Source organism: Schistocerca piceifrons, chromosome 1, assembly GCF_021461385.2.
Source record: "Schistocerca piceifrons isolate TAMUIC-IGC-003096 chromosome 1, iqSchPice1.1, whole genome shotgun sequence".
Classification (NCBI taxonomy): Eukaryota; Metazoa; Arthropoda; class Insecta; order Orthoptera; family Acrididae; genus Schistocerca; species Schistocerca piceifrons.
Window position 1 is genome coordinate 314,079,891 of NC_060138.1, and position 19,492 is coordinate 314,099,382.

The window sequence follows — 19,492 nt, forward strand, 5'->3', positions numbered from 1 at the left end:
GTCTTTTACCGGGGGCAACATAAAGAACGAGGGATCGCGTTTTCCGCCGCAGGAACGATCGTCGTAGTGACCTGCTCAACGGCAACATCGATAGCACCTTGCGGGGGGAGGTTCAAAGGTGACAGCAAAGGTGAAGGCTTCCTAATCTGACTTGTTTAAAGCCCATCTGGGTAGGCGTCAGTGGGCGTGATGCCGGGGGTGTGACAGGAAGATCGGAAAGTGGTCACTACCACACAGGTCGTCATGTGCTCTCCCGTGGAAAGATGGGAGAAGACCAGGACTGCAAACCGAGAGATCAATGGCCGAATATATGCCATGTGCCACACTGAAACGTGGGGGGCAGCTGTATTTAAGAGGCAGAGGTGGAGTTCTGACAGTAAATTTTCGACCTCACTACTTCGACCAATAAGCATAGCGCCAAAGCACAAGGGGTTATGCGCGTTAAAATCTCCCAAAAGTAGGAAAGATTTAGGGAGCTGATCAGTCAGTGCAGCCAATACCTTCAGGAGTACTGCACCATCTGGAGGAAGATGTACATTGCAGACAGTTATTTCCTGCGTCGGCCTTATCCTGACAGCCACAGCTTCAAGAGTGGTTTGTAGGGCACAGGTTCACTACATCATGAGCTCAGGACATAGACGCTAACTCCACCTGTCTCTCTGTTGTAGTCGCTACGGTTTCTGTAATATCCCTTATAGCCACGGAGGGCAGGGGTCCGCACTGCCAGGAACCAGGTTTCCTGGAGGGCAATGCAAAAGCAGGTCTAATGCTTAACAGCTGCCGTAACTCAGCCAGGTGGTGGAAAAACCGTCGCAATTCCACTGGTGGATTATGTGATCGTGAGACTGAGAAGGCATGAAATACTCAACGAGGCAGTCTACGCCTCACGGTCACCTGATGCCAACAGATGGGTACCTGTGCAATTGACATCCTTCGTGTCTGAGGGCCCAGCAAGATCTAGGTCATTGGACGCCAGAATCTGCACCTCATCCTCAGAGTGGCGGTGTCCTCCACACTTCCCCAAACTTGTCCTTTAAATGCCCCACTAAAAACTGCGGTTCCATTGACAAGAAGGATTCTCCATCAGCTCTGGTACATATGAAGTACCGGGATGAATAAGCTTCGCTTCCATCCTTCGCCTGACGTTGCTCCCATGGTGTGGCCAGGGAGGGGGGGGGGGGGACAATTTGGGGCCGTATTTGTTAGCACTGAACTCAGACCTTGATCGCTTAGTGACTGCTGGTGTTTGACAACCAGCAAGGGATGACGTACTACACTTCATGGCGTGTAATCCGTCCTGATGCCACCCACTCCGACCAGGGGTCCTGCCCACGGGTGCCACCTAGCTTCAGCAAAGACCACTTGGCAGGATGGCCATTGCCGGGAGTCCAGATGCCCCAGGGTGACGTGCATCTTCCCTTGGCATACGTGGGGAGTTAACGGTGCAGGTATCATGCCTGTGCGGTCAGGAGGCTGCAATCACCAGGGTACATGGCGGCTAAACCACAATGGACTGGCTACCATGCTGGATATCAGGCGCAAACGAGCTAAGAAGTCCCTTATCGTCGACAGCGCAGAAAGCGATACTGCATACAGGAAAACGCACGCAGGTGGGTGCCTCTCCCAACAGATGGAGAATGAGCAGAAGTGAAGATCCACATCGACGAAGGATGCGAGAGGTCTCAGCACATTATGGACACTATGCACTTTGTAAGGTGCCCTTTCCCAGTTGGCTCGCTCGTATGGAAAATTTTGAAGAATGGAGGTCAAACCCTGCACGGGACCATCACATAACGGCCGAAACGTGAGAAACTCCTTTTAGTCGCCTCTTACGACAGGCAGGAATACCTCGGGCCTATTCTAATCCCCAGACCCGCAGGAGGGGGTGGGGGGAGGGGTGGGGAGACGTTCCATCAATACCCAATAAGGTACTGTATGGATTTTATGCCTTGTGGAGCCGAAAAAATGTTCCCACTGAAATCAAGCTTTCTTTCGGATGAAGATATTACCCCAGTTGTGTTACTTGATGAAGAAGTACATCCATACTAGAGGCAGGCGACTATTCAGATTTGGCACAACTTTTAAATCTAGAAAGGTCTTCACTACACAATTCCTTATTATGCGTTACGCGTTTCAAAATATCCTCATCATACTGAAGCCGGGGAATAAAGTGTAAAAGAAAATTAACAATAGAAACTACGAGGGCAGTTCAATAAGTAATGCTACACATTTTTTTTTCTGAAACTGGGGTTGTTTTATTCAGCATTGAAATACACCAGGTTATTCCCCAATCTTTTAGCTACACAACACTATTTTTCAACGTAATCTCCATTCAATGATACGGCCTTACGCCACCTTGAAATGAGGGCCTGTATGCCTGCACGGTACCATTCCACTGGTCGATGTCGGAGCCAACGTCGTACTGCATCAATAACTTCTTCATCATCCGCGTAGTGCCTCCCACGGATTGCGTCCTTCATTGGGCCAAACATATGGAAATCCGACGGTTCGAGATCGGGCCTGTAGGGTGCATGAGGAAGAACAATCCACTGAAGTTTTGTGAGCTCCTCTCGGGTGCGAAGACTTGTGTGAGGTCTTGCGTTGTCATGAAGGAGAAGTTCGTTCAGATTTTTGTGCCTACGAACACGCTGAAGTCGTTTCTTCAATTTCTGAAGAGTAGCACAATACACTTCAGAGCTGATCGTTGGACCATGGGGAAGGACATCGAACAGAATAACCCCTTCAGCGGCCCAGAAGACTGTAACCATGACTTTACCGGCAGAGGGTTTCGCTTTAAACATTTTCTTGGTAGGGGAGTGGGTGTGGCGCCACTCCATTGATTGCCGTTTTGTTTCAGGTTCGAAGTGATGAACCCATGTTTCATCGCCTGTAACAATCTTTGACAAGAAATTGTCACCCTCAGCCACATGACGAGCAAGCAATTCCGCACAGATGATTCTCCTTAGCTTTTTATGGTGTTCGGTTAGACAACGAGGGACCCAGCGGGAACAAACCTTTGAATATCCCAACTGGTGAACAATTGTGACAGCACTACCAACAGAGATGTCAAATTGAGCACTGAGTTGTTCGATGGTGATCCGTCGATCATCTCGAACGAGCGTGTTCGCACGCTCCGTCATTGCAGGAGTCACAGCTGTGCACGGCCGGCCCGCACGCGGGAGATCAGACAGTCTTGCTTGACCTTGCGGCGATGATGACACACGCTTTGCCCAACGACTCACCGTGCTTTTGTCCACAGCCAGATCACCGTAGACATTCTGCAAGCGCTTATGAATATCTGAGATGCCCTGGTTTTCCGCCAAAAGAAACTCGATCACTGCCCGTTGTTTGCAACGCACATCCGTTACAGACGCCATTTTAACAGCTCCGTACAGCGCTGCCACCTGTCGGAAGTCAATGAAACTATACGAGACGAAGCGGGAATGTTTGAAAATATTCCACAAGAAATTTCCAGTTTTTTCAACCAAAATTGGCCGAGAAAAAAAATGTGTTGCATTACATATTGAACCGCCCTCGTATGTACGTAACAACGTAAGTATGCATCTTAGTATTCCACATACAGACAGTTCAATTAGTATCGTACTTACATTAGAATCTAACTTTAGTACAAAGTTCACGAAAATGAGCACACAGACTCAATACAATACTAATCTCATCTCAGACGACATATTTGACAGCGCCTTTGCCTATTCGGAGGGAACCAGTGCCACACTGAGTGGGGCTATTAAGCTATCAGGGAAATAAACGACAGCCAGTATGTGGCGCTAGTATTAACAATACAAAGCTTTACAAACAACTATGAGCTATGATTACACAGTCAGTACCTTGTGAAAAACTTGACAAAGGTTGATTTATGTTACTTCCAAAGAGGAGAAACACAAATACTGACAGCATGAAACAGCGTCATGTGGTAGCATAGTGAACAATGTTACAGAGCTAGTAGTTCGTCAATAATTAGAACAGAAGACATATTTGCAACCAGTAACTGGTGTGGTACAATATAAGCATAAAATCAGTATGGATAAGAAATCAACTATAAGTCGTGAAGGAATACGTTTACAACTGTCACTAATGAAAATGAATCAGCAAATGTACATCTGAATGCAGACTTTACCTGCACATATGGTCGATGCTCTCGGATTTCCAGCCAGGTGGCAGTATTTGTGACGTCTCCTGGAAAGTCTTATAAAAATGAAACCGAAGTTATACCAGACTCGTAAAAGCGAGGTTGAAAGAAATTACAAAACTTAGTGTATTTCTGTCGATGAAAACAGTAGCTAACACGACAGACATTATAAAACCTATAACTCGTGAAAATGACATTTTTTGTGTCAAAAATGTTAATAAAATACTTACTTTAGTATCAAAGAATACCTATACAATGTAAAGTCATTCTTTGTAACCATGGAAATCCTCTCTCACTATGTTAACAAGACTCGGTTCAAAGATCTAACGTGCTACGGTCGCAGGTTCGAATCCTGCCTCAGGCATGGACGTGTGTGATGTCCTTAGGTTAGTTAGGTTTACTTAGTTCTAAATTCTAGGGGACTGATGATCTAAGATGTTAAGTCCCATAGTGCTCAGAACCATTTGAACCATTTTTTTGAAAGATCTAACGCGAGTTTTGTCTATGCAGTGAAAGAATAACTCGGTTACATGTTATGGCGTGCTAAGTATTCTATTTAAGTATTTTCTGTTATAATATATGTTAAAATGTAATTTTCTTCTGTTCTTATTCAAAACCTCTCCCTCCCGGTGGAAATATTTAAGTGAAAATAACTATTTAAAGATTGCCCATCTGGCGTCCTTTTGCCGTAATGACGCGCAAGCGGCCTTACGAAGAACTGAATTAAAATATCAAATACTGGGTTTCATCCCGAAGTTAACAAAATAAATTCTTTGAATATTGATGATTTTGAAGCATTAATATTTGCGAGGATGCTTGGATAAATTTAACTGCGTTAGGCAACAAGGCTTAGGCTTGCTTCATGATATCTTTGAATTTGCAATTAAATTTATTTCTGTTAAGTAAATGCTTAACCAAACTGTGAGTGAGATGGAAATGAAGCTATTTATAGTGAGTACAAATCCTTACCGTACATAGGTGATTATATCGCTTCTCTTTTCGGAAACAATTAATTTATCGTGCAATAACAATAATAGTTTAATGCTACTTCTGATTGTCTTTGAGGTATCTGCGAGTTTGGATAACGTAATCAAACCACTGCGAGCAAAACTGTACCTGAAACTTCCTGACAGATTAAAGTGTCTTTCGGATCGAGACTCGAATTCGGGACCTTTGCCTTTCGCGGGCAAGCGCTCTATCGACTGAGCTACCAAAGCACGACTCGCGATCCCTTCGCAGCTTCCTTTCTGCCAGTACCTAGTCTCCTACGTTTCAAACTTCACAGAAGCTCTGAAATCTGTACAGATTTTTACTAATATTTTTTCTTGGGTAGTAACTTTGAATATTGTCAGCGTATATGTAAGCCTCATTTACGAGTGTACAGAATACACGCGACACCAACAGTGGATTAAGTATCCATTACCTTTTGCCATATCATCTCGACCACATCTTACACTAAAGTCAAAACACTTTAATATCAGAGAAGAGAGACGTTTCGACGAGTGACATACTCACCTTCTGGCGAGCTGCTCATCGAAACGTCGCGGTTTTATAATACTGCCACCCGGCTGGAAACTCTAGAACTTTCCATCAACCACCAAATGTAGTCAAACCACAATAGACGAACATACAACAAGTGACATACGTATAACAGAATCATTTAGGTGAGTTGGGTTGATTTGGTGCAAGAGACCAAACAGCGAGATCATCGGTTTCATCGGATTAGGGAAGGATGGGAAAGGAAATCGGCGGTGCCCTTTCAAGGGAACCATCTCGGTATTTGTCTGAAGCGATTTAGGGAAATTACGGAAAACCTAAATCAGGTTGGCCGGGCGCGGAATTGGACCGTCTTCCTCCCGAATGCGAGTCGAGTGTGCTAACCACTGCGCCACCTCGCTCGGCATCATTTAGGTGAGCCCAGATTGGTGGCAACAACATCAAATAAAAGAGAACTACTATACAATAATAAGGATCTTTGTATTTTTTTAAATTTGACATTATAGTATTAGATCGTATAATTGTTCAGCTGTTATCCGTTTACAATCAACGCAAAATGAAATATTACATGAGTATGACCGACTGTACGCTTTAGAATGGTCGAACAAATAGTGAATGACACACAATATAACCATTTAGGTAAGGCTAGATGAGTGACAACAATTTGAAATAAAACAAACAAATATTACAATTTTTTCCTTATTCATGTCAAAAAACGTAAAACTATAATATCAGGATATATAACAGCTCAGCTTGAAGTAGATCAGTGAGGACACCTAAAAACCACCTTTGCATATTGTGATTGAGGATGTAGAGTTAGGATCATTGGTTGACAAAAACTGATACTTAGGTAATCATAATGGTTAAGTAGTGGTAATACCATTGCGGAATTAATGGATTCCGTTTTTGCATATAGTTATAAAGAAGTGGAATGTGAACGTGTATAACAATGAGGAAAAACAACAAAGGAAGTGGTGCGTCGCAACGACAAGTGCCGGCACGAAGAGGAAGACCGCAAGACAAGAGAAGGCTGTGAGACGACGTCAGCCAGTAGTTCGCTGACTAGGACGGCACCACGACAGGGGCGGCCACTGGCCGAAGAGGATATAAGCGCCGCTCCTGCCCAGCCTCGGCCAGCACTAGAAGAACCGGACAGCAGAAGAGGGGCACTGGAAGAGCCGCCATCCTAACTGTTATACTGAGACTTCTGCCTTGTATTAATTGTTGTATAAAGCGAAGGACATAGATTGTCTGTATGTCGCCCATCGCTTGCGACACCATTGTAAACCAAAGTTAAGTATTGTCAATCAACTTTATTGTAATAAAAACCATTAATGTGATTTGCTTGAATTGTTGTATAGTTTTCCGAGAAAGCAGCGTCCTTTGGGCACCGTATCAGAGTCGAGTGGGCGGCACCCCACAATAAGCTCTTTGAATTCGTAGTGAAATGCAGACTTTCAACTTTCGTAAGGTTAACCACAGTAATGTAACTATATTCACTACGAGAAGTTAATCTTACTATTTCCGTGATGTAGAATGCATGACAAGAAAGCATGCGCGTGTTCATTGTTGTAAAGTAAGTTAAACGAATAGCATGAAGTACTGATGTTGGCGGAGTGAAGACGGGAAGAGTTTTCAGCACTAGATACAGAGAGCACTCATATACCAGTATTGCCAATGCTCTGGAACAGCATTTGAAAACGTACAAGCATGGCTAACTGCCAATAGCCGAAGAACTTGAGGTACGATCTAATACTATACAGTTAAATTACAAAAAATTACAAACTTCCTTATTATTGTTTACTAGTTCTTTTTTATTTCATGATGTTGACACTAATCTGGGCTCATGTAAATGATTCTGTTATACGTAATTTTTTATGTATTCGTCTATTATGACTACATTTGTGTTGGCTGTAAACTTATTCATTCGCAACCTATATTTTATTTCTTATCTATATCGGTTTTATGCTTATATTGTACCACAAAAGATACCGGTTGCAAAACTACAACAGTTGCTGGTTGAAAATATGTCTTATGATTACTGACTAGCGACCACATCTGTTACGCTGTTCACCATGCTACTTGATGTCGCATTTTTTATGCTGCCAGTGTATGAGTTTCTCCATAAAGTAACCTACATCTACCTTTCTCAAGTTGTTCACGAGGTTCTGTCATGTATATTACCGCAATGCATTGTTGTTTGTAAAGTTACTCTTTGACTTCCTTACTGTGGTTAACGCTAGCGCCACCTACTGGCCTGTCTTTACATCCTTGACAGCTTTATCGCTACACTCAGTTTGGTACTGGTTCTCTTCGAATAGACAGCGGCACTCTCAAACGTGCCTGTGTGGTTGCGGTCTGTATTGTATTCAGTCTATGTCTCACTTTCGTGAGACATAGACTGATTTTTATGTAAGTACGATATTAATTGAATTCTCTGGACATGGTGTACTAAGATGAATATTTGTGTTGTTGTGTTTGTTTTTGCTATCGGTAATTTTCTTGTAGACTTTAGTTCACAGCTTCAGTCTCGTGATGAAGTTTTGAAACGCGTAACGCTTAGTAAAGAATTGTGCGATCACTACTTTTCTGTGTTTCAAAATTATAACCTTAGCTGTATTATAATAGAGCCACATGAGAAAGCATAATAAATATATTGACGTAGCATGTAATAACAATCATATATAAATCAAAATTCTAAATATGAAATGTGGAAAAATTTACGGGTAAATATCTGAAGAGTTGAAAAAACCGAATATTACTTAAATCATGTGAACCAACACGACGCGCGATCTTAGATGTATACTTTTGACATTTCTTCTCTGAACTGAAATATTAAATGTGAACTGCGAACAAGGTTGAAACGTTTGTAACGATACGCAAAATGGGTAACATAGCAGAGGACAACCCATAGCATACCAACTACGATTAAAGTACTCCTGTTGAAGCGTCCCCTTTGAACAATTTTACATGAATGTGCTTAACCTGACACACAATATTTTTAGCGCAACGCAATCTGACTTTCAAAAAATCCCTACGAAAGAATGGCCCTGACTAACATTAACCTATACCTTTCACAAATCACTTACCTCACAAAAATCTTCGTTACTGGAACTACTGCAATACAGCGAGCGCCACTACTGCCAGCTAAATAAAAGATTCAAACTACTGAAGGCACTAACTACTGATAGGGATAGTTAGCAAATGAAAGATATTAATAGAGAACAAACAATGTATTTACCTTGATATCATCATATATAAATATAGCAGTTCATGACAAATTTCAAAACTCCGCCATCTCTCTCCCCACATCCACCACTGCTGGCGGCTCACCTCCAACTGCGCAACGCTACGCGCTGTTCACAGCCAGCTGCCTAACACTACAATGGCGAGTATTACAACAATGCAAAGCAGCCACAGACTGCACACAGCACAGCCAGTGATTTTCATACAGAGGTGGTGTTACCAATAAAAAAACCTAAACAGCCTACTTACACTGTATACAGCTCTGGAAAACATGAACGGAAGACACCGAGAGTGTTCTGGCTGGAGAGTGTCTAATTAGGAGGTAGGAAAGAGAGTCTCGTCTCAGTGGTTGAAAGGAGGGTGGAAAATTGAACACCATGACTCTGTTGCTAATTGTGCCAATGGAAAGATACCGTATTGTTTCTTAACTTGAAGCGCTCGTTCTCCATTGCCTCATAGCTCTGTGGGCACAGAGGTAAAGCTATGCATTTGCGTCGTAGAATGGGTCTTTGTGCTCAGGTACCTGAATCATACAATGGATCATTGTGCTCTGTATTTGTACGACAGACACTTCTGTATTTCAGGACTCGTTAATTACGTACATCTCTCAAACACAGAAGTCAAACTAGATATAAGGTGTCTCATATTCATAGATTCTTTTTCTGACTGATCTCTTTTGTTCAAATCTTCGCATGTGGAGTGAGCTGCTACAGGTTCTATAATAGTTTTGGCATTGTGCTGATCTACCGTAATTTTGAATATTACTGATATCCAGTTGTTGATGGCCATTATTTGCATCTATATCATCAATTTCCGGTCATCCAGAGCTATTTGCTCGTCTCTGTGGACTTAATGTTGATAAATGTAAATACGGTTGATATAATCACATTAAGCTCTATGTGGCATTTTTAAACTATCCCTGCCATGCCTTATTCTTGATAACGTGTAAATGTCTTTTAAGCAGTAGGTAATCATTACAGTTGACCTTCTCGTCACAAACATTATTACAACATTTTTCCACATGCTGCACAAATAGCTCTACACGCTTTTTCCGTTATAATCAAACAACTTGCCATCATCCTAAATTGTGGTAAACGCATTCTCTGAAAATTATTTCGAGCAGTTAGTTCATAAGCCCACGCGAATAGTAAACGGTTGTGAAAACACACTTGACCTCTTAGCAACAAATAATGCTGAGTTAATAACCAGTATCAAAACCGATAAAGGGATTAGTGAACACGGGGTTGTCGTAGCGAGACTGAACATTGTAATCCCCAAATCCTCGAAAAATAAGCGAAAAATATACCTATTCAAAAAGGCAGATAAAAATTCACTTGACGCCTTCCTGAGAGACAATGTCCACTCATTCCAAATTAATAATATAAGTGTAGACCAGCTTTGGCGTAAGTATGGGAAGCAATTGACAGGTTTATACAGAATAAACTAACGAACGACGAAGCTGATCCTCCTTGGTACACAAAACTGGTTAGAACACTGTTGCAGAAACAACGAAACAAACATGCCAAATTCAAACAGACGCAAAATCCCCAAAATTGGCGATCCTTTACAGAACTCGAAACTTAGCGCGGAGTTCAATGCGAGACGCCTGTAACAGTTTCCACAACGAAACTTTGTCTCGAAATCTGTCATAAAATCCAAAGAGATTCTGGTCGTATGTGAAGTATGTTAGCGGCAAGGAACAAGCAATGCCTTCTTTGCGCGATAGCAATGGAGATACTATCGAAGACAGTGCTGCCAAAGAAGATTTACTAAACACAGCCTTCTGAAATGCCTTCACAAAAGAAGACGAAGTAAATATTCCCGAATTCGAATCGAGAACAGCTGCCAACGTGAATAAGGTAGAAATAAATATCCTCGGAGTAGTGAAGCAACTCAAATCACTTAATAAAAGCAAGTCTTCTGGTCCAGACTGTATACAAATTAGGTTCCTTTCAGAGTATGATGACGCATTAGCAACATACCTAACAATCATACACAACCGTTCGCTCGATGAAATATCCGTACCCAAAGACTGGAAAGTTGCACAGGTCCCAGCAATATTCAAGAAGGGTAGTACGAACAATCCACTAAATTACAGGCCCATACCGTTAACGTCAATATGCAGCAGGATTTTAGAAAATATATTGCGTTCGAACATTATGAATTACCTCGAAGGAAACGGTCTATTGACACACAGTCAACATGGCTTTAGAAAACATCGTTCCTGTGAAACACAACTAGCTCTTTATTCACATGAAGTGCTGAGTGCTATTGACAAGGGATTTCAGATCGATTCCCTATTTCTGGATTTCTGGAAGGCTTTTGGCACTGTACCAGACAAGCGGCTCGTAGAGAAATTGTGTGCTTATGGAATATTGTCTCAGTTATGTGACTGGATTTGCGATTTCCTGTCAGAGAGGTCACAGTTTGTAGTAATTGACGGAAAGTCATCAAGTAAAACAGAAGTGATTTCAGGTGTTCCCCAAGATAGTGTTATAGGCCCTTTGCTGTCCCTTATCTATACGAACGATTTGGGAGGCAAGCTGAGCAGCCGTCTTCGGTTGTTTGCAGATGACGCTGACGTTTATCGACTAAAATTCGTCAGAAGATAAAAAAAAACTACAAAACGATTTAGAGAAAATATCTGAATGGTGCGAAAAGTGGCAGTTGACTCTAAATAATGAAAAGTGTGAGGTCATCCACATGAGCGCTAAAAGGAACTCAAAATTCGGTTACACGATAAATCAGTCTCATCAAAGCCGTAAATTCAACTTAATACCTAGGTATTACAATTACGAACAACTTAAATTGGAAGGAACACATAGAAAAAGTTGTGGGGAAGGCAAACCAAAGGCTGCGTTTTGTTGACAGGACACTAAGAAAATGTAACAGACGTACTAAGGAGACTGCCTACACTACGTTTGTCCGTCCTCTTTTAGAATACTGCTGCGCGGTGTGGGATCCTTATCAGGTAGGACTGTCGGAGTACATCGAAAAAGTTCAAAGAAGTGCATCACGTTTTGTATTATCGCAAAATATGGGAGAGAGTGTCACATAAATGATACAGGATTTGGGCTGGAAATCATAAAAGAAAGGCGTTTTTCGTTGCGAAGGAATCTTCTAACGAAATTCGAATCACCAACTTTCTCCTCCGAATGCGAAAATATTTTGTTGAGACCGACCTACATAGGAAGGAACGATCATCACCAGAAAATAAGGGAGATCAGAGCTCGTACGGAAAGATATAGGTGTTCATTCTTCCCGCGCGCTATACGAGATTAGAATAATAAAGAATTGTGGAGGTGGTTCGATGAACCCTCTGCCAGGCACTTAAATGTGATTTGCAGAGTATCCATGTATATGTAGATGTAGATATCAAAAAACACAAAATGGTGTAGGAAAGAATATCATTCACATGATGCGTCAGTTGGAGAGGCAATCATTGAAGTAAAGGTATTTTTCGTTGAGGTGAGATGTTTTCACATAATTTTAATCACCAACTTTCTCAGGAAGATGTGGAAATATTGTGTTGCCCCCCACTTACAGGGGGGACATGCTCATCGTAATAAAATAAGAGAAATCAAATTTCGAACTGAAATATTTGCATGTTCATTTTTGTCAGCTTCCCAACTGTATAAGACCAAATTTAATATAATGAACATGAGAAATGAAATATCAATAACAGCTGGTAAACTGTTTCTCTCTATGTATAAAAATAAGTCGCTTCATTATTTATTCAGCAGTTGCTTTGTTTTTACAGAAATATAGTTTAACAGTTCAAAACACATTATTATCAAGAACTATAATGTTAACATCAAATTACTTCTGCGGTTTGTAGGATATGTTACGAGTTAGAAACGTGGCCTTTACACATGCGAGACAATCAGCTTCTTCCACGTGGGAGGTGCTTTATAGTTGAGTGACCAAGAAATTTAGGTTTATTTAGACAAAAAGAATGTGTTCGTTCGCATATAGGTATTAACAGAACTTTTCATTATACAAATTTGAAAATTTGTGGTAAGGTATTGTGGGGCCAAACTACTGAGCTCATCGGTCCCTAAGCTTACACACTACTCACTCGAACGTAAACTAACTTACGCTAAGGACAACACACACACCCATGCCCGAGGGAAGACTCGAATCTCCGACGCGAGTATCTGCGCTGCCACTGTACAGATGAAGCTAAATGAGAGTTAGCGAAAGAAATTGTGCGTGATGAGGTTCACGCAAATCATTTACGTAATTATGTTTATCCAGAGTCGCAGGATTTATTAACAAGCTTCAGTGGATATTTGACTTGCAAGTCGATTAAACGGGATGATAGGCTGCAGCTCTGTCTTATACCTAACTTGACATGCACTTGTCGCCACTTTTATTATTTCCATTTGAGTTTTATGTACGTCGTATATTATTCGACTGTCAGTATTCTCTGGCTCCAATCATCTAATGATCTTATTCCACTTTACACTGGCGAAAACATTCTCTAGATTGTAATCCTGCCAGAAATGTATCTCACGTTGGGTTCATTAAATAACGATAAGAGAGTTTTGGGAATGTACAGAGACATATAGACACTTTCCCTCGATATGTATGCGAATGTAACGGGCAATGAAACTCAAAATATCCGTTCGATGTATCCTCCACCATACATTTTACAGAAGCTTCCGGAATATTTGTGTATACGTATAACTAATAATTTAAAATGGTCCTTAGAATCCAAGGAACTATCTTTGTAATGTATCCATTGCTTCTTACAATCAGCCCTCTGTTTTGTTCTTTGAGCTGCAGGCGTTTGGTTGTGTGTAAGAACTTGAGTATAGTTTGGAATTAAATTTATATTTTATTGAAGGGTATGTACTCGACAGCTGTAGCACGTGTTCATAGGATTTGTCGAGCTAGAAAAAGCATACGGCAATGTAAAACTGTGCAAGATGTTTGAAATACTTATGAAAAGACAAGTAAGCTGAGGAGAAATGCGAGAATATACCATAAGTAGAATAATCAAAAGGAAAATAGAATGAAAGGCCAATAGCGAATTGGCCGGATTATAACAGGTTTAAGACTGTCAAGTTGTCTCTCACCCCTACTGTTCACTCTGTATACTGAAGCAGCAATGATAGAACTAAAATAGACGTTCAGGAATTAGATTAAACTCTAGGGTGATAGGATATCAATTGTAGAGTTTACTGACAGCATTGCTATACTCACTGAAGTATGGAAGGTCTGCAGGAATGAAACGAAAGAAAAAGAGGGCGAAAGAAGGTAAAAGACATTAGATTAGTGTTAACTTAATCTAAAAGTTGACACCATGGTGTTGTAATTCTGTTACCTTGAAAGCGAAGTAACACGTGAAGGATGACACACGAAAAACATAAAAAACCGTCAAGTACAGAAATAGAATACATTCTTGGCCAAAGGATGTCTACTAGCATAAAACACAAATACTGTATGGAAGTGAATGATGGGCAGGGGGAAAACCGGAAGAGAATTGAAGCGTTCGGGAAGTATCACTAGAGAAAGGGTTGAAACTTTAGAGGACTGGTAAGACTAGAAATGAAGACGAATCGGCGAGGAGAGGAACATGTGGAAAACAATGACAAGCGGAGAGGACAAGATGACAGGACATTTTTTAAGACATCAAGGAACAACTTCTTTGGTGCTTGAGAGAGCTTCAGGGGCTAAAAACTGCAAGTTAAAACAGATTTAGGAAATATTCAACAAATAGCTGAGGGCTCTGCGTGTGGTTCTGCTCTGAGCTGAATACGTAGGCACAGAGAAGGAACTCTTGGTACGAATGTAACAAGAAGCAAGAAGGCCGCCAAAACAAGTAACTTGGGCTTAACATTTTTGTATGTGAAAATTGCCTTACTTGGCTGACCAAATACTACAAATTCCATAGTAGCCATAGTGGCTATTCTTGGCAAAAATCATGGTAGTGAAGTTAATTGAAGACAGTACACCGATTTTATTATGGTGTTTCCCATTCAGACCGCAATCTCGGTTTTGCGAAGAATAGCCATGCACTTTATACACACTCTGATGAGAAGTATCCAGACATCCCTATTTGACACATAAACTAAATGTCACGAGAGATGGACCCGCCAGTATAAAAAGATAATGGAAGTATTGCGTTGTCAATAGAGAAGCAGTAACAGCAGTTGGGTCGGTCAGGAGAGCTCACTCACTTCGAACGTTGACTGGTAGGGACGCGACACTTGAGTAAAAAATCCGTCTGGGCATTTCGATCCTTCTATGGCTGCCCAACTGCTGATAGTGGGCCTGTGGAGTGGAGACGCGAACAAACAATTGCAGCAAAACGTAGACCAGAGATGCCTCATGTTATAACGGATGGGGACTGTCGAATACCGCGGAGGGTGGTTGAAATCAGAGGAAGAATCGATCGAGAGTGCCACAGTGCCAACAGTAGTCCAGCTAGCACAATAACTACAATGAGGCAGTAAAAAATGATTGGGGATCGATGGTCGAGCCGCTCCTCATTACCCCCCACATTTCTTCAGCTCACGCCAAGCTACGTTTGAGGTGGTGTCAAGAACGACGTCGCTGGACAGTAGATTTTAGGAAACGAGTGATCTGGGGTGATGGCAGTTGTAGATTGTGACAATCTGATGGACGGGTTTGGGTGGTGGTGGTAGGTTTCTATGGGACAAACTGTACAGATCATCGGTCACTAGAATTATACACTACTTAATATAAATTAAACTCACTTACTTTAAGGATAACACCCACCCACCCAAGCCTGAGAGAGGAGTCCAACCTCCAAGGGGGGGGGGGGGGGGGGAGCCGCGCGAACCGTAGTAATGCGCCGAAGACCGCGTGACTCCACCGCGCGCGGCGAGGGTTTGGGTTTGACGGATGTCGGGAGAACGGCATCTACCATCACATGTACTGCCAAGAGTTAAGTATGGAGGAGATAGTGCTACAGGATGAGGGTGTTCTTCGTGTTTAGGATACAGTCTTCTTATTGCGCTTAAGGGGCGTTGGCAGAATAGGTCTAAAATGATTTAAAAAATTTTGCCACCAGAAAGTTCTGCAGCATCTCTGCAATTTTGACACATTAATTTGAACTGAAAATGATAAAATAGCTGTCTTGCATCAATCACTGCGCACCGCCACGCCAACTTTTCTAGAAGACACTTCTTGTTTGCAATTTTTTATTACTTCCTGCTGTGATAAAAGCATCGGAAAAGAATAGAACGCTGTTGACCCGTTATCTTTGCCTTCCGCTAACTATCTTTGGCAGCTGTTATTGTCTGCCGGCCGGTGTGGCCTTGCGGTTCTAGCGCTTCAGTTTGGAACCGCGTGACCGCTACGATCGCAGGTTCGAATCCTGCCTCGGGCATTGATGTGTGTGATGTCCTTAAGTTAGTTAGGTTTAATTAGTTCTAAGTTCTAGGCGACTGATGACCTCAGCAGTTAAGTCGCATAGTGGTCAGAGCCATTTGAACCATTTGTTATTGTCTATGCTACAGAAATATAAAAATTTCAGTTCTGCTGTTAGTGTGAGAGTCACTACTGTGTCAAGCTTTTTTTGCATGGCTTACAGTTTAAAAAGTAAAGTAATTTTTGTGAAAATATTGCTTGTGTGATAGCATGTGTTGCGAAAATCCTCAACTATGTAATCATCAAATTTTTTGAGAAAAAAATTTGAAAAAATTCCAGAATGTAACCCATAACATAATTATGTCTTTCATACACCGAAAACTGTGTTAGATTATGTAAACACGTCAATTTTGTCCTAAATCCCCCCTTAAGAAAACGCTGAATGTTGAAGGATATTAAATTATTTTACGGCATTATTTTACAGTTTTTACAGCATTATTTTACATCAGTAGATGAATAATTCTCAGACGGCGGTTGTACCAACATTTCTGTGAACGCTTTCATAAAGCAGTATATCTGAGGCAGTATCGTTTTTGAAAAGGAATGATCTGCCCAGTGTTTCAATCTGAAGCCATTCGAACGCCATTGGGAAGAATTAGTATGTCAGCGTCGCTTTGGCCGGCCGAAGTGGCCGTGCGGTTAAAGGCGCTGCAGTCTGGAACCGCAAGACCACTACGGTCGCAGGTTCGAATCCTGCCTCGGGCATGGATGTTTATGATGTCCTTAGGTTAGTTAGGTTTAACTAGTTCTAAGTTCTAGGGGACTAATGACCTCAGCAGTTGAGTCCCATAGTGCTCAGAGCCATTTTGAACCAACTTCGCTTTGGTTTCGGCTATGGAGGAAGAAAGGACTTAATTTACTCCACAGTCATGCACAAACCTTGTAGAAGCAAAATTCAAGCCATGCGAAGTGTGGACGCACTCCTTATTTATAACCACTAATAAGTGTCGGCCTATTTTTGATCAGATAGTGTGTTCTTGTGCCCCTGTGCCAATCATACCGGTGAGTGTTCCTGGGAAGCAGTCACGCGTGCCTGCCGAGAGCCGTGAGTGCACGGTGCCCTGCCTGGTGCCGGCAGTGTGCGCTATCAGCTGGGCCCGGCAGCCGTGCGAGCCAACCTCCGCCGCTCCGCCGCCTACAGCCCTATCGAGATCAGGGCGGCGTCCACGGCCAGCGCCGCTGAGGGCTCAGGAGGCGGATGGCTGCTCACCGCGGCTGCTGAGCCGCTCTGAGCTGCTTACACCGCGCCACGCCACGCCACGCCACACCGCACCGCACCGCAGAGCGAGGCAACGCTTGCCGTCGACTCCGCTACACAGCAGGTGAGCCGCCGCCGATCTCTGGCTCTGTCACTTGCCTGTGCCAGAGGGAGTTTCACTTCATGCACAGTTGGGGTAGTTGCTGTGGAACACCTGAAATGTATTTGTTTTAAATCTCGGAACTAACAGAAAACCCTGCGAGAAGTAGCAAAATAGAAGGTAAATATGTTAGTATGTGATTTAATATTTAGCAGTCTGGGCAGAGAATGTCAAATGACATTTTCTTCTCGCTAGCTATCTCATTGGACTGTTATTGTAGTAAAAAGAGTGGAGATGGAATAAAGGAATTGTGGAGGAACTCTGGCAGCATCTACTATTTGACTACACGGCAAATAGGTCACTCCTTGACGGGACAGGTCAAAAATTACATAAGTGAATTTATACATTTTTGGCTGTCTCCACAGGCCTTAACTGATTTCCACTACTGACGCACACAACGAATTGTACTGCACATGTTCGCAGCTCGTTGAAATTACTTCAGTAAAGCTGAATATTAGAAAAGGAAACACAGTGCTTTGCTGCCTCAGAAGGTTGTAGTAAAGATTGCACACTTAGAATACTGAGGGCCTGACATGTGCTTACGATTGTTTGTTCTACAGGTTAGTGATGGTGCGGTAACGTGCACAGATGGCGGTGCCATACCAAAGGCGGTGTCTCACATCAATACCACAGATTCTCACTGCAGTCCGTAAGACAAACAGAGAGGCCGAAGGCGACACGCCCTTTCTCTCAGCACAGCAGTGCCCTCACACGGAGATGAATATAGAGTCGAGCGTGGAAGCACTCTGCCCCAGTTGGTGACCTCTCCTGAAGCAGTCAGTTTCATCGAGTAACACTAAAGAGTTATTGAGGTCTCAGATGGAAATCTAATTTTGTAGATGTTGGACATTGTACCTGAAGAGAACAGTTTGTTAATTACTGCATGAATTGATTTTTTCATAGTCAATAACAGATTTAAATACACTACTGGCCATTAAATTTGCTACACCACGAAGATGACGTCCTACAGACGCGAAATTCAACCGACAGGAAGAAGATGCTGTGACATGCAAATGATTAGCTTTCCAGAGCATTCACTCAAGGTTGGCGCCGGTGGTGACATCTACAACGTGCTGACATGAGGAAAGTTTCCAACCGATTTCTCATGCACAAACAGCAGTTGACCGGCGTTGCCTGGTGAAACGTAGTTGTGATGCCTCGTGTAAGGAGGAGAAGTGCGTACCATCACGTTTCCGACATTGATAGAGGTCGGATTGTAGCCTATCGCGATTGCGGTTTATCGTATAGCGACACTGCTGCTTGCGTTGGTCGAGATCCAATGACTGTTAGCAGAATATGGAATCGGTGGGTTCAGGAGGGTAATACGGAACGCCGTGCTGGATCCCAAAGGCCTCGTATCATTAGCAGTCGAGATGACAGGCACCTTATCCGCATGGCTGTAACGGATCGTGCAGCCACGTCCCGATCCTTGAGTCAATTGATGGGGATGTTTGCAAGACAACAACCATCTGCACGAACAGTTCGACTACGTTTGCAGCAGCATGGACTGTCAGCTCGGAGATCATGGCTGCGGTTACCCTTGACGCTGCATCACAGACAGGAGAGCCTACGATGGTGTACTCAACGACGAACCTGGATGCACGAATGGCAAACGTCATTTTTTCAAATGAGTCCAACTTCTGTTTACTGCATCATGATGGTGGTATCCGTGTTTGGCGACATCGCGGTGAGCGCACATTAGAAGCGTGTATTCGTCATCGCCATACTGGCGTAACACCCGGCGTGATGGTAGGGGTGCCATTGGCTACACGTCTCGGTCACTTCTTGTTCGCATTGACGGCACTTTGAACAGTGGACGTTACATTTCAGATGTGTTACGACC